The sequence below is a fragment of the Nerophis lumbriciformis genome, linkage group LG06 (genome assembly GCF_033978685.3).
Source record: "Nerophis lumbriciformis linkage group LG06, RoL_Nlum_v2.1, whole genome shotgun sequence".
Classification (NCBI taxonomy): Eukaryota; Metazoa; Chordata; class Actinopteri; order Syngnathiformes; family Syngnathidae; genus Nerophis; species Nerophis lumbriciformis.
In genome coordinates, this window is record NC_084553.2 from 8,776,071 (window position 1) to 8,787,299 (window position 11,229).

At 29.7% G+C, this 11,229-nt stretch overlaps 8 non-coding genes across 8 annotated transcripts; 4 read left to right on the top strand and 4 right to left on the bottom strand.

The window, feature by feature from the left end:
• The first annotated feature begins 1,129 nt into the window (after positions 1-1,129).
• trnal-caa (transfer RNA leucine (anticodon CAA)) lies at positions 1,130-1,236 on the top strand. Its single transcript has 2 exons — positions 1,130-1,167; positions 1,191-1,236. It is a non-coding gene; the product is annotated as a tRNA-Leu (tRNA).
• An 815-nt stretch (positions 1,237-2,051) lies between these two features.
• Positions 2,052-2,158, top strand: trnal-caa (transfer RNA leucine (anticodon CAA)). Its single transcript has 2 exons — positions 2,052-2,089; positions 2,113-2,158. It is a non-coding gene; the product is annotated as a tRNA-Leu (tRNA).
• A 407-nt stretch (positions 2,159-2,565) lies between these two features.
• Positions 2,566-2,672, bottom strand: trnal-caa (transfer RNA leucine (anticodon CAA)). The gene is made up of 2 exons: positions 2,635-2,672; positions 2,566-2,611 (listed from the first exon to the last, which is right to left on the bottom strand). It is a non-coding gene; the product is annotated as a tRNA-Leu (tRNA).
• A 92-nt stretch (positions 2,673-2,764) lies between these two features.
• Positions 2,765-2,871, bottom strand: trnal-caa (transfer RNA leucine (anticodon CAA)). The gene is made up of 2 exons: positions 2,834-2,871; positions 2,765-2,810 (listed from the first exon to the last, which is right to left on the bottom strand). It is a non-coding gene; the product is annotated as a tRNA-Leu (tRNA).
• A 1,199-nt stretch (positions 2,872-4,070) lies between these two features.
• Positions 4,071-4,177, top strand: trnal-caa (transfer RNA leucine (anticodon CAA)). The gene is made up of 2 exons: positions 4,071-4,108; positions 4,132-4,177. It is a non-coding gene; the product is annotated as a tRNA-Leu (tRNA).
• Positions 4,178-5,514: 1,337 nt separating this feature from the next.
• On the bottom strand, positions 5,515-5,621 carry trnal-caa (transfer RNA leucine (anticodon CAA)). Its single transcript has 2 exons — positions 5,584-5,621; positions 5,515-5,560 (listed from the first exon to the last, which is right to left on the bottom strand). It is a non-coding gene; the product is annotated as a tRNA-Leu (tRNA).
• Positions 5,622-6,734: 1,113 nt separating this feature from the next.
• trnal-caa (transfer RNA leucine (anticodon CAA)) lies at positions 6,735-6,841 on the top strand. Its single transcript has 2 exons — positions 6,735-6,772; positions 6,796-6,841. It is a non-coding gene; the product is annotated as a tRNA-Leu (tRNA).
• Positions 6,842-7,239: 398 nt separating this feature from the next.
• trnal-caa (transfer RNA leucine (anticodon CAA)) lies at positions 7,240-7,346 on the bottom strand. The gene is made up of 2 exons: positions 7,309-7,346; positions 7,240-7,285 (listed from the first exon to the last, which is right to left on the bottom strand). It is a non-coding gene; the product is annotated as a tRNA-Leu (tRNA).
• Between the last annotated feature and the right edge of the window lie 3,883 nt (positions 7,347-11,229).

Genomic DNA, 11,229 nt, shown 5'->3' on the forward strand with positions numbered 1-11,229 from the left:
TTTTTTGTTTGATTAATTCTATTTTTGTCATTAAAAACAAAAGTTGTTTATGGCAAACACACTAAATATTCGATATTTTCCACTAAAAGTGGAATATTTGATGTGAAGTAATTGGAGCCTTCAATAGGTCAATAATTTATAACAACATTGATTTTGTTCTTTATTATTTTTTGATTAATGACAGTTTAAAAAAAAATACACTAAAATTCTCGGGGATCCAAAAGGGTCCCACTCATAAAAGTGTTAAAATAAGTCATACATATTTTTTTTACTTTCAACTTTTAAATCGCTAAATCAACTTAAGATACATGTGTCGATTATATGTTTTTGTATATTTTTTTGATTTTTAAATTATATATTTATCATAGAAAGATATTTTCTAGTGTCGAGTGTCTACTTTTAAGTCTGTGCAGTATAAATTAAGTAAAACATCAACACAGTATTTGTTTTCCTTTTTTCCTTCAAACTATGCAATATTTCCCCCTAAAAGTGGAATATTCGATGTGAAGTAATTGGAGCCTTCAATAGGTCAATAAATCATAACAACATTAATTTGTATTCATTTCTTATTTTTTTAACAATTAAAGTTTAAAAAAATAAATAAAAATCGCACTAAAATTCTCGGGGATCCAAAAGAGTCCCACTCACAAAAGTGTTAAAATAAGTCATACATTTTTTTTTTTTACTTTCAACTTTAAGATCTCTAAATCAACTTAAGATCCATTTGTTGATTATAAGTTCCAGTATACATATATATATATATGTATATTTTTATTTTTTTATTTTTTTTTTGGCATAGAAAAAAAAGTTTTTTTATGGCAAACACATAAAATATGCAATATTTCCCCCTAAAAGTGGAATATTTAATCTATCATTGCTCAAAAAATAGTAATGAATCATAATAAATGTTATGAATTATTAAAATATTGAAGGCTACAATTACTTTACATCAAATATTCCACTTTAAGGGGAAAATATTGAATATTTTTTGTGTTTGCCGGAAAAAAATAAGTGTTTGCGTTTTTTTATGACAAAAAAGAACATACAAACTAACCATGATCAACCAAAATAAAACAATCACTTACTGTACAACGTCTGCTCTCAGTTGTTGATGGGCTTCTTCTCATATGTCAGGATGGCCGAGTGGTCTAAGGCGCCAGACTCAAGGTCACACCTTCCCCGCTTGGGGATTCTGGTCTCCAGTTGGAGGCGTGGGTTCAAATCCCACTTCTGACATTCACCTTTTGGGGCAAAGTTAAAGTTTGGAAAATAAGAGCAACTTCCTGTCATTTGTCAGAATTTCACCGTCTATTTCTTTGTGTTTGTTGTGTCCTAAAATACTTCAATTTGCAGCAGTTTTGACAGAAAGTTGTGTAAAAAGTTGCAATGATTTTGAAGCATATTTATTTTTTCATTAACTTTAAATCAAAATGTGATTTTAGGAATGTGTTCCCAATGTTTTAGGTGTTCTTTTTAACCTTAATCTCAAAAAAGCAAAGGATTTTAACAAAAAAAAGGAAAACAAATACTGTGTTGATGTTTTACTTAATTTATACTGCACAGACTTAAAAGTAGACACTCTACACTAGAAAATATTTTTCTATGACAAATATATAATTTAAAAAAAAAAATATATATATATAAAAACATATAATCGACACATGTATCTTAAGTTGATTTAGTGATTTAAAAGTTGAAAGTAAAAAAAATGTATGACTTATGAGTGGGACCCTTTTGGATCCCCAAGAATTTTAGTGTGATTTTTATTTATTTTTGAACTGTCATTGCTCAAAAAATAGAAAAAAATCAAAATCAATGTTGTTATAAATTATTGACCTATTGAAGGCTCCAATTACTTCACATCAAATATTTCCCTTTTGGGGAAAATACTGCATATTTTTTATATTTGCCAGAAAAAAACTAAGTTTTGGGGGGGGGGGGGGGGGGTTATGACAAAAAAGAACATACAAACTAACCATAATAAACCAAAATAAAACAATCACTTACTGTACAAAGACTGCTCTCAGTTGTGAATGTGTTGCTTCTTAACTGTCATGATGGCCGAGCGGTCTAAGGCGCCAGACTCAAGGTCACAACTTCCCTGCTTGGGAATTCTGGTCTCCGGTTGGAGGCGTGGGTTCGAATCCCACTTCTGACACTGTCCTTTTGCTGCACAGACTGAAAAGTAGACACTAGGTGGCAGCAAAAGCACATATCAAACACAGCTGAGCTAAAGTGCAGCTTCATGTCATATTTAGTTAGCTTCTTCATTTAACTAGCTGCACACGCTGGAACTTTCTGACGAAACATCCACATTTTGATGTCCGGCCCCTGAGTGTTTGGCTCTTGAAACTGTGGCCCTCTTCATGATGTAGTTGAATAGCCCTGAAAGAGGAAAAGACAACATCACACAGCAAACTACATGTAAACACACTACTACTACCACTACTACTATGAGGGAATAATGAATAACAAATGTTTGTTTGTGGACAAGGAGACTACAGCCATTCAATCTCAGGGTAAGACAATTCAAAACAGATTTCAAATTTTGTCCTAAAACTTTATTGTCAGAAGTGGGATTTGAACCCACGCCTCCAACTGGAGACCAGAATTCCCAAGCAGGGAAGGTGTGACCTTGAGTCTGGCAGCTTAGACCACTCAGCCATCCTGACATATGAAAACTTCATACATGTATGACCTAGTAAACATGCAGCATCTACATGTTAGAGATTTTCCAAACTTTAACTTTGCCCCAAAAGTACAATGTCAGAAGTGGGATTTGAACCCACGCCTCCAACTGGAGACCAGAATCCCCAAGCAGGGAAGGTGTGACCTTGAGTCTGGCGCCTTAGACCGCTCGGCCATCCTGACAGTTAAGAAGCTATACATCGACAACTGAGAGCAGACTTTGTACAGTAAGTGATTGTTTTCTTTTGGTTTACTATGGTTGTTTGTATGTTCTTTTTTGTCATAAAAAAAACCCAAAACTTAGTTATTTTCTGTCAAAAGTAGAATATTTGATGTGAAGTAATTGGAGCTTTCAATAGGTCAGTAATTCAAAACAACATTATTATTTTTTGAGCAATGACAGTTAAAAAAAATACAAATAAAAAAAATTACACCAAAATTCTCGAGGATCCAAAAGGGTCCCACCCATACAAGTGTTAAAATAAGTAATACATTATTATTATTTTTTTTACTTTTAACATTTAAATATGTACTGTAGATCAAGTTCAGATCCATTTGTTGATTATAAGTTTTTATCTTTTCTTTTTTTTTTTTTATTCTATTGTTATCATTAAAAAAATTTTTTGTTATAGCAAACACACAAAATATGCAATATGTTCCCCTAAAAGTGGAATATTTGATGTGAAGTAATTGGAGCCTTCAATATGTCAATAATTTATAACAACATTAATTTGTATTAATTTCTTATTTTTTGAGCAATTAAAGTTTAAAATGATAAATAAAAATCACACTAAAATTATCGGGGATCCAAAAAATCCCACTCATAAAAGTGTTAAAATAATTCATACATTTTTATTTTTTTTTTTTCAACTTTTAAATCTCTAAATCAACTTAAGATCCATTTGTTGATTATAAGTTTTAGTATATATATATATATATATATATATATATATATATATATATATATATATATATATATATATATATATATATATATATATATATATATATATATAACATTTTATTTTATTTTTATTTATTTTTTTGTCATAGAAAAAAAAGTTTTTTTATGGCAAACACATAAAATTTGCAATATTTCCCCCTAAAAGTGGAATATTTAATCTATCATTGCTCAAAAAATAGTAATGAATCATAATAAATGTTATGAATTATTGACATATTGAAGGCTCCAATTACTTCACATCAAATATTCCACTTTTAGGGGAAAATATTGAATATTTTTTATGTTTGCCGGAAAAAAATACGTTTTGGGGTTTTTTATGACAAAAAAGAACATACAAAGTAACCATGATCAACCAAAATAAAACAATCACTTACTGTACAAAGTCTGCTCTCAGTTGTTGATGGGTATCTTCTCATGTGTCAGGATGGCCGAGCGGTCTAAGGCGCCAGACTCAAGGTCACACCTTCCCTGCTTGGGGATTCTGGTCTCCAGTTGGAGGCGTGGGTTCAAATCCCACTTCTGACAACAAAGTTTTAGGGCAAAGTTTGAAAACTGTGTTGAATTCTCTTACCCTGAGATTGAATGGCTGTAGTCTCCTTGTCCACAAACAAACATTTGTTATTCATTATTCCCTCATAGTAGTAGTAGTAGTGGTAGTGTGTTTACATGTTGTTTGCTGTGTGATGTTGTCTCTTCCTATTTCTGGGCTATTCAACTACAACATGAAGAGGGCCGCAGTTTCAAGAGCCAAACACTTAGGGGCCGGACATCAAAATGTGGATGTTTTGTCAGAAAGTTCCAGCGTGTGCAGCTAGTTAACAACATGAAGAAGCTAACTAAATATGACATGAAGCTGCACTTTAGCTCAGCTGTGTTTGATATGTGTTTTTGCTGCCACCTAGTGTCTACTTTTCAGTCTGTGCAGCAAAAGGACAGTGTCAGAAGTGGGATTCGAAACCACGCCTCCAACCGGAGACCAGAATTCCCAAGCATGGAAGGTGTGACCTTGAGTCTGGCGCCTTAGACCGCTCGGCCATCATGACAGTCAAGAAGCAACACATTAACAACTGAGAGCAGTCTTTGTACAGTAAGTGATTGTTTTATTTTGGTTTATTATGGTTAGTTTGTATGTTCTTTTTTGTCATAACCCCCCCCCACCCCCCCCAAAACGTAGTTTTTTTCTGGCAAATATAAAAAATATGCAGTATTTTCCCCAAAAGGGAAATATTTGATGTGAAGTAATTGGAGCCTTCAATAGGTCAATAGTTTATAACAACATTGATTTTGATTCTTTTCTATTTTTTGAGCAATGACAGTTCAAAAATAAATAAAAATCACACTAAAATTCTTGGGGATCCAAAAGGGTCCCACTCATAAGTCATACATTTTTTTTTACTTTCAACTTTTAAATCGCTAAATCAACTTAAGAAACATGTGTCGATTATATGTTTTTGTATATATATATATATATTTTTTTTTTATTATATATTTATCATAGAAACATATTTTCTAGTGTCGAGTGTCTACTTTTAAGTCTGTGCAGTATAAATTAAGTAAAACATCAACACAGTATTTGTTCTCCTTTTTTTTGTTAAAATCCTTTGCTTTTTTGAGATTAAGGTTAAAAAGAACACCTAAAACATTGAGAACACATTCCTAAAATTACATTTTGATTTAAAGTTAATGAAAAAATAAATATGCTTCAAAATCATTGCAACTTTTTACACAATTTTCTGTCAAAACTGCTGCAAATTGAAGTATTTTAGTATACAACAAACACAAAGAAATAGACGGTGAAATTCTGACAAATGACAGGAAGTTGCTCTTATTTTCCAAACTTTAACTTTGCCCCAAAAGGTGAATGTCAGAAGTGGGATTTGAACCCACGCCTCCAACTGGAGACCAGAATTCCCAAGCAGGGAAGGTGTGACCTTGAGTCTGGCGCCTTAGACCACTCGGCCATCCTGACATATGAGAAGAAGCCCATCAACAACTGAGAGCAGACTTTGTACAGTAAGTGATTGTTTTATTTTGGTTTATCATGGTTAGTTTGTATGTTCTTTTTTGTCATAAAAAAACGCAAAAACTTTTTTTTTTCTCCGGCAAACATAAACAATATTCAATATTTTCCCCTTAAAGTGGAATATTTGATGTAAAGTAATTGGAGCCTTCAATATTTTAATAATTCATAACATTTATTATGATTCATTACTATTTTTTGAGCAATAAAAGATTAAATATTCCACTTTTAGGGGGAAATATTGTATATTTTATGTGTTTGCCATAAAAAAACTTTTTTTTCTATGCCAAAAAATAAATAAATAAAATAAAATAAATATATATATATATATGTTTACTGAAACTTATAATCAACAAATGGATCTTAAGTTGATTTAGAGATCTTAAAGTTGAAAGTAAAAAAAAAAAATGTATGACTTATTTTAACACTTTTATGAGTGGGACCCTTTTGGATCCCCGAGAATTTTAGTGCGATTTTTATTTATTTTTTAAAACTTTAATTGTTAAAAAAATAAGAAATGAATAAAAATTAATGTTGTTATGATTTATTGACCTATTGAAGGCTCCAATTACTTCACATCAAATATTCCACTTTTAGGGGGAAATATTGCATAGTTTGTGTGTTTGCTATAACAAACTATTCTTTTTAATGAAAACAATAGAATTAAACAAACAAAAAAATAGATAAAAACTTATAATCGACACATGGATCTGAACTTGATCTACATATTTAAATGTTAAAAGTTAAAAAAATAAAAATTGTTTGACTTATTTTAACACTTCTATGGGTGGGATCCTTTTTGATCCCTGAGAATTTTAGTGTGATTTTTTTTTTTTTTTTTAAACTGTCATTGCTCAAAAAATAATAATGTTGTTATGAATTACTGACCTATTGAAAGCTCCACTTACTTCACAACAAATATTCCACTTTTGACAGAAAAAAATAAGTTTTGGGTTTTTTTATGACAAAAAAGAACATACAAACAACCATAATAAACCAAAATAAAACAATCACTTACTGTACAAAGTCTGCTCTCAGTTGTTGATGGGCTTCTTCTCATATGTCAGGATGGCCGAGCGGTCTAAGGCGCCAGACTCAAGGTCACACCTTCCCTGCTTGGGGATTCTGGTTTCCAGTTGGAGGCATGGGTTCAAATCCCACTTCTGACAACAAAGTTTTAGGGCAAAGTTTGAAAACTGTTTTGAATTCTCTTACCCTGAGATTGAATGGCTGTAGTCTCCTTGTCCACAAACAAACATTTGTTATTCATTATTCCCTCATAGTAGTAGTAGTGGTAGTGTGTTTACATGTTGTTTGCTGTCTCTTCCTATTTCAGGGCTATTCAACTACATCATGAAGAGGGCCGCAGTTTCAAGAGCCAAACACTCAGGGGCCGGACATCGAAATGTGGATGTTTCGTCAGAAAGTTCCAGCGTGTGCAGCTAGTTAACAACATGAAGAAGCTAACTAAATATGACATGAAGCTGCACTTTAGCTCAGCTGTGTTTGTTTAGTGCTTTTGCTGCCACCTAGTGTCTACTTTTCAGTCTGTGATGCAAAAGGACAGTGTCAGAAGTGGGATTTGAACCCACGCCTCCAACTGGAGACCAGAATCCCCAAGCAGAGAAGGTGTGACCTTGAGTCTGGCGCCTTAGACCGCTCGGCCATCCTGACAGTTAAGATCCACCACATCAACAACTGAGAGCAGACTTTGTACAGTAAGTGATTGTTTTATCTTGGTTTATTATGGTTAGTTTGTATCTTCTTTTTTGTCATAAAAAACCCCCCAAAACTTATTTTTTTCTGGCAAATATAAAAAATATGCAGTATTTTCCCCAAAAGTGGAATATTTGATGTGAAGTAATTGGAGCCTTCAATAGGTCAATAATTTATAACAACATTGATTTTGATTCTTTATTATTTTTTGATTAATGACAGTTTAAAAATAAACAAAAATCACACTAAAATTATCGGGGATCCAAAAGGGTCCCACTCATAAAAGTGTTAAAATAAGTCATACATTATTTATTTATTTAACTTTTAACATTTAAATCTCTAGATCAACTTCAAATCTATTCGTCGATTATAAGTTTTTATATTTGTTTGTATTTTTTAAATTCTATTTTTGTCATCAAAAAAATATTTTTTTTACGGCAAACACACAAAATATGCAATATTTTCCCCCAAAAGTGGAATATTTGATGTGAAGTAATTGGAGCCTTCAATAGGTAAATAATTTATAACAACATTGATTTTGATTCATTATTATTTTTTGAGCAATGACAGTTAAAAAAAAAAAAAATCACACTAAAATTCTCGGGGATCGAAAAGGGTCCCACTCATAAAAGTGTTAAAATAAGTCATACATTATTTATTCATTTAACTTTTAACATTTAAATCTCTAGATCAACTTCAGATCTATTCGTCGATTATAAGTTTTTATATTTGTTTTTGTTTTTTAAATTCTATTTTTGTCATTAAAAAAATATTTTTTTTACGGCAAACACACAAAATATGCAATATTTTCCCCCCAAAAGTGGAATATTTGATGTGAAGTAATTGGACCCTTCAATAGGTCAATAATTTATAACAACATTGATTTTGATTCATTATTATTTTTTGAGCAATGACAGTTAAAAAAAAAAAAATCACACTAAAATTCTCGGGGATCCAAAAGGGTCCCACTTATAAAAGTGTTAAAATAAGTCATACATTATTTATTTATTTAACTTTTAACATTTAAATCTCTAGATCAACTTCAGATCTTTTTGTCGATTATAAGTTTTTATATTTGTTTTTGTTTTTTAAATTCTATTTTTGTCATTAAAAAAATATTTTTTTTACGGCAAACACACAAAATATGCAATATTTTCCCCTAAAAGTGGAATATTTGATGTGAAGTAATTGGAGCCTTCAATAGGTCAATAATTCATAACAACATTGATTTTGATTCATTATTATTTTTTGAGCAATGACAGTTTAAAAAAAAAAATCACACTAAAATTCTCGGGGATCCAAAAGGGTCCCACTCATAAAAGTGTTAAAATAAGTCATACATTATTTATTCATTTAACTTTTAACATTTAAATCTCTAGATCAACTTCAGATCTATTCGTCGATTATAAGTTTTTATATTTGTTTTTGTTTTTTAAATTCTATTTTTGTCATTAAAAAAATATTTTTTTTACGGCAAACACACAAAATATGCAATATTTTCCCCTAAAAGTGTAATATTTGATGTGAAGTAATTGGAGCCTTCAATAGGTCAATAATTCATAACAGCATTGGTTTTGATTCATTATTATTTTTTGAGCAATGACAGTTAAAAAAAAAAAAAAATCACACTAAAATTCTCGGGGATCGAAAAGGGTCCCACTCATAAAAGTGTTAAAATAAGTCATACATTATTTATTTATTTAACTTTTAACATTTAAATCTGTAGATCAACTTCAGATCTATTCGTCGATTATAAGTTTTTATATTTGTTTTTGTTTTTTAAATTCTATTTTTGTCATTAAAAAAATATTTTTTTTACGGCAAACACACAAAATATGCAATATTTTCCCCCCAAAAGTGGAATATTTGATGTGAAGTAATTGGAGCCTTCAATAGGTCAATAATTTATAACAACATTGATTTTGATTCATTATTATTTTTTGAGCAATGACAGTTAAAAAAAAAAAAATCACACTAAAATTTTCGGGGATCCAAAAGAGTCCCACTTATAAAAGTGTTAAAATAAGTCATACATTATTTATTTATTTAACTTTTAACATTTAAATCTCTAGATCAACTTCAGATCTTTTTGTCGATTATAAGTTTTTATATTTGTTTTTGTTTTTTAAATTCTATTTTTGTCATTAAAAAAATATTTTTTTTACGGCAAACACACAAAATATGCAATATTTTCCCCTAAAAGTGGAATATTTGATGTGAAGTAATTGGAGCCTTCAATAGGTCAATAATTCATAACAGCATTGGTTTTGATTCATTATTATTTTTTGAGCAATGACAGTTAAAAAAAAAAAAAAATCACACTAAAATTCTCGGGGATCCAAAAGGGTCCCACTCATAAAAGTGTTAAAATAAGTCATACATTATTTATTTATTTAACTTTTAACATTTAAATCTCTAGATCAACTTCAGATCTATTCGTCGATTATAAGTTTTTATATTTGTTTTTGTTTTTTAAATTCTATTTTTGTCATTAAAAAAATATTTTTTTTACGGCAAACACACAAAATATGCAATATTTTCCCCCCAAAAGTGTAATATTTGATGTGAAGTAATTGGAGCCTTCAATAGGTCAATAATTTATAACAACATTGATTTTGATTCATTATTATTTTTTGAGCAAAGACAGTTAAAAAAAAAAAATCACACTAAAATTCTCGGGGATCCAAAAGAGTCCCACTTATAAAAGTGTTAAAATAAGTCATACATTATTTATTTATTTAACTTTTAACATTTAAATCTCTAGATCAACTTCAGATCTTTTTGTCGATTATAAGTTTTTATATTTGTTTTTGTTTTTTAAATTCTATTTTTGTCATTAAAAAAACATTTTTTTTACGGCAAACACACAAAATATGCAATATTTTCCCCTAAAAGTGGAATATTTGATGTGAAGTAATTGGAGCCTTCAATAGGTCAATAATTCATAACAACATTGATTTTGATTCATTATTATTTTTTGAGCAATGACAGTTAAAAAAAAAAAATCACACTAAAATTCTCGGGGATCCAAAAGGGTCCCACTCATAAAAGTGTTAAAATAAGTCATACATTATTTATTCATTTAACTTTTAACATTTAAATCTCTAGATCAACTTCAGATCTATTCGTCGATTATAAGTTTTTATATTTGTTTTTGTTTTTTAAATTCTATTTTTGTCATTAAAAAAATATTTTTTTTACGGCAAACACACAAAATATGCAATATTTTCCCCTAAAAGTGTAATATTTGATGTGAAGTAATTGGAGCCTTCAATAGGTCAATAATTCATAACAGCATTGGTTTTGATTCATTATTATTTTTTGAGCAATGACAGTTAAAAAAAAAAAAAATCACACTAAAATTCTCGGGGATCGAAAAGGGTCCCACTCATAAAAGTGTTAAAATAAGTCATACATTATTTATTTATTTAACTTTTAACATTTAAATCTGTAGATCAACTTCAGATCTATTCGTCGATTATAAGTTTTTATATTTGTTTTTGTTTTTTAAATTCTATTTTTGTCATTAAAAAAATATTTTTTTTACGGCAAACACACAAAATATGCAATATTTTCCCCCCAAAAGTGGAATATTTGATGTGAAGTAATTGGAGCCTTCAATAGGTCAATAATTTATAACAACATTGATTTTGATTCATTATTATTTTTTGAGCAATGACAGTTAAAAAAAAAAAAATCACACTAAAATTTTCGGGGATCCAAAAGAGTCCCACTTATAAAAGTGTTAAAATAAGTCATACATTATTTATTTATTTAACTTTTAACATTTAAATCTCTAGATCAACTTCAGATCTTTTTGTCGATTATAAGTTTTTATATT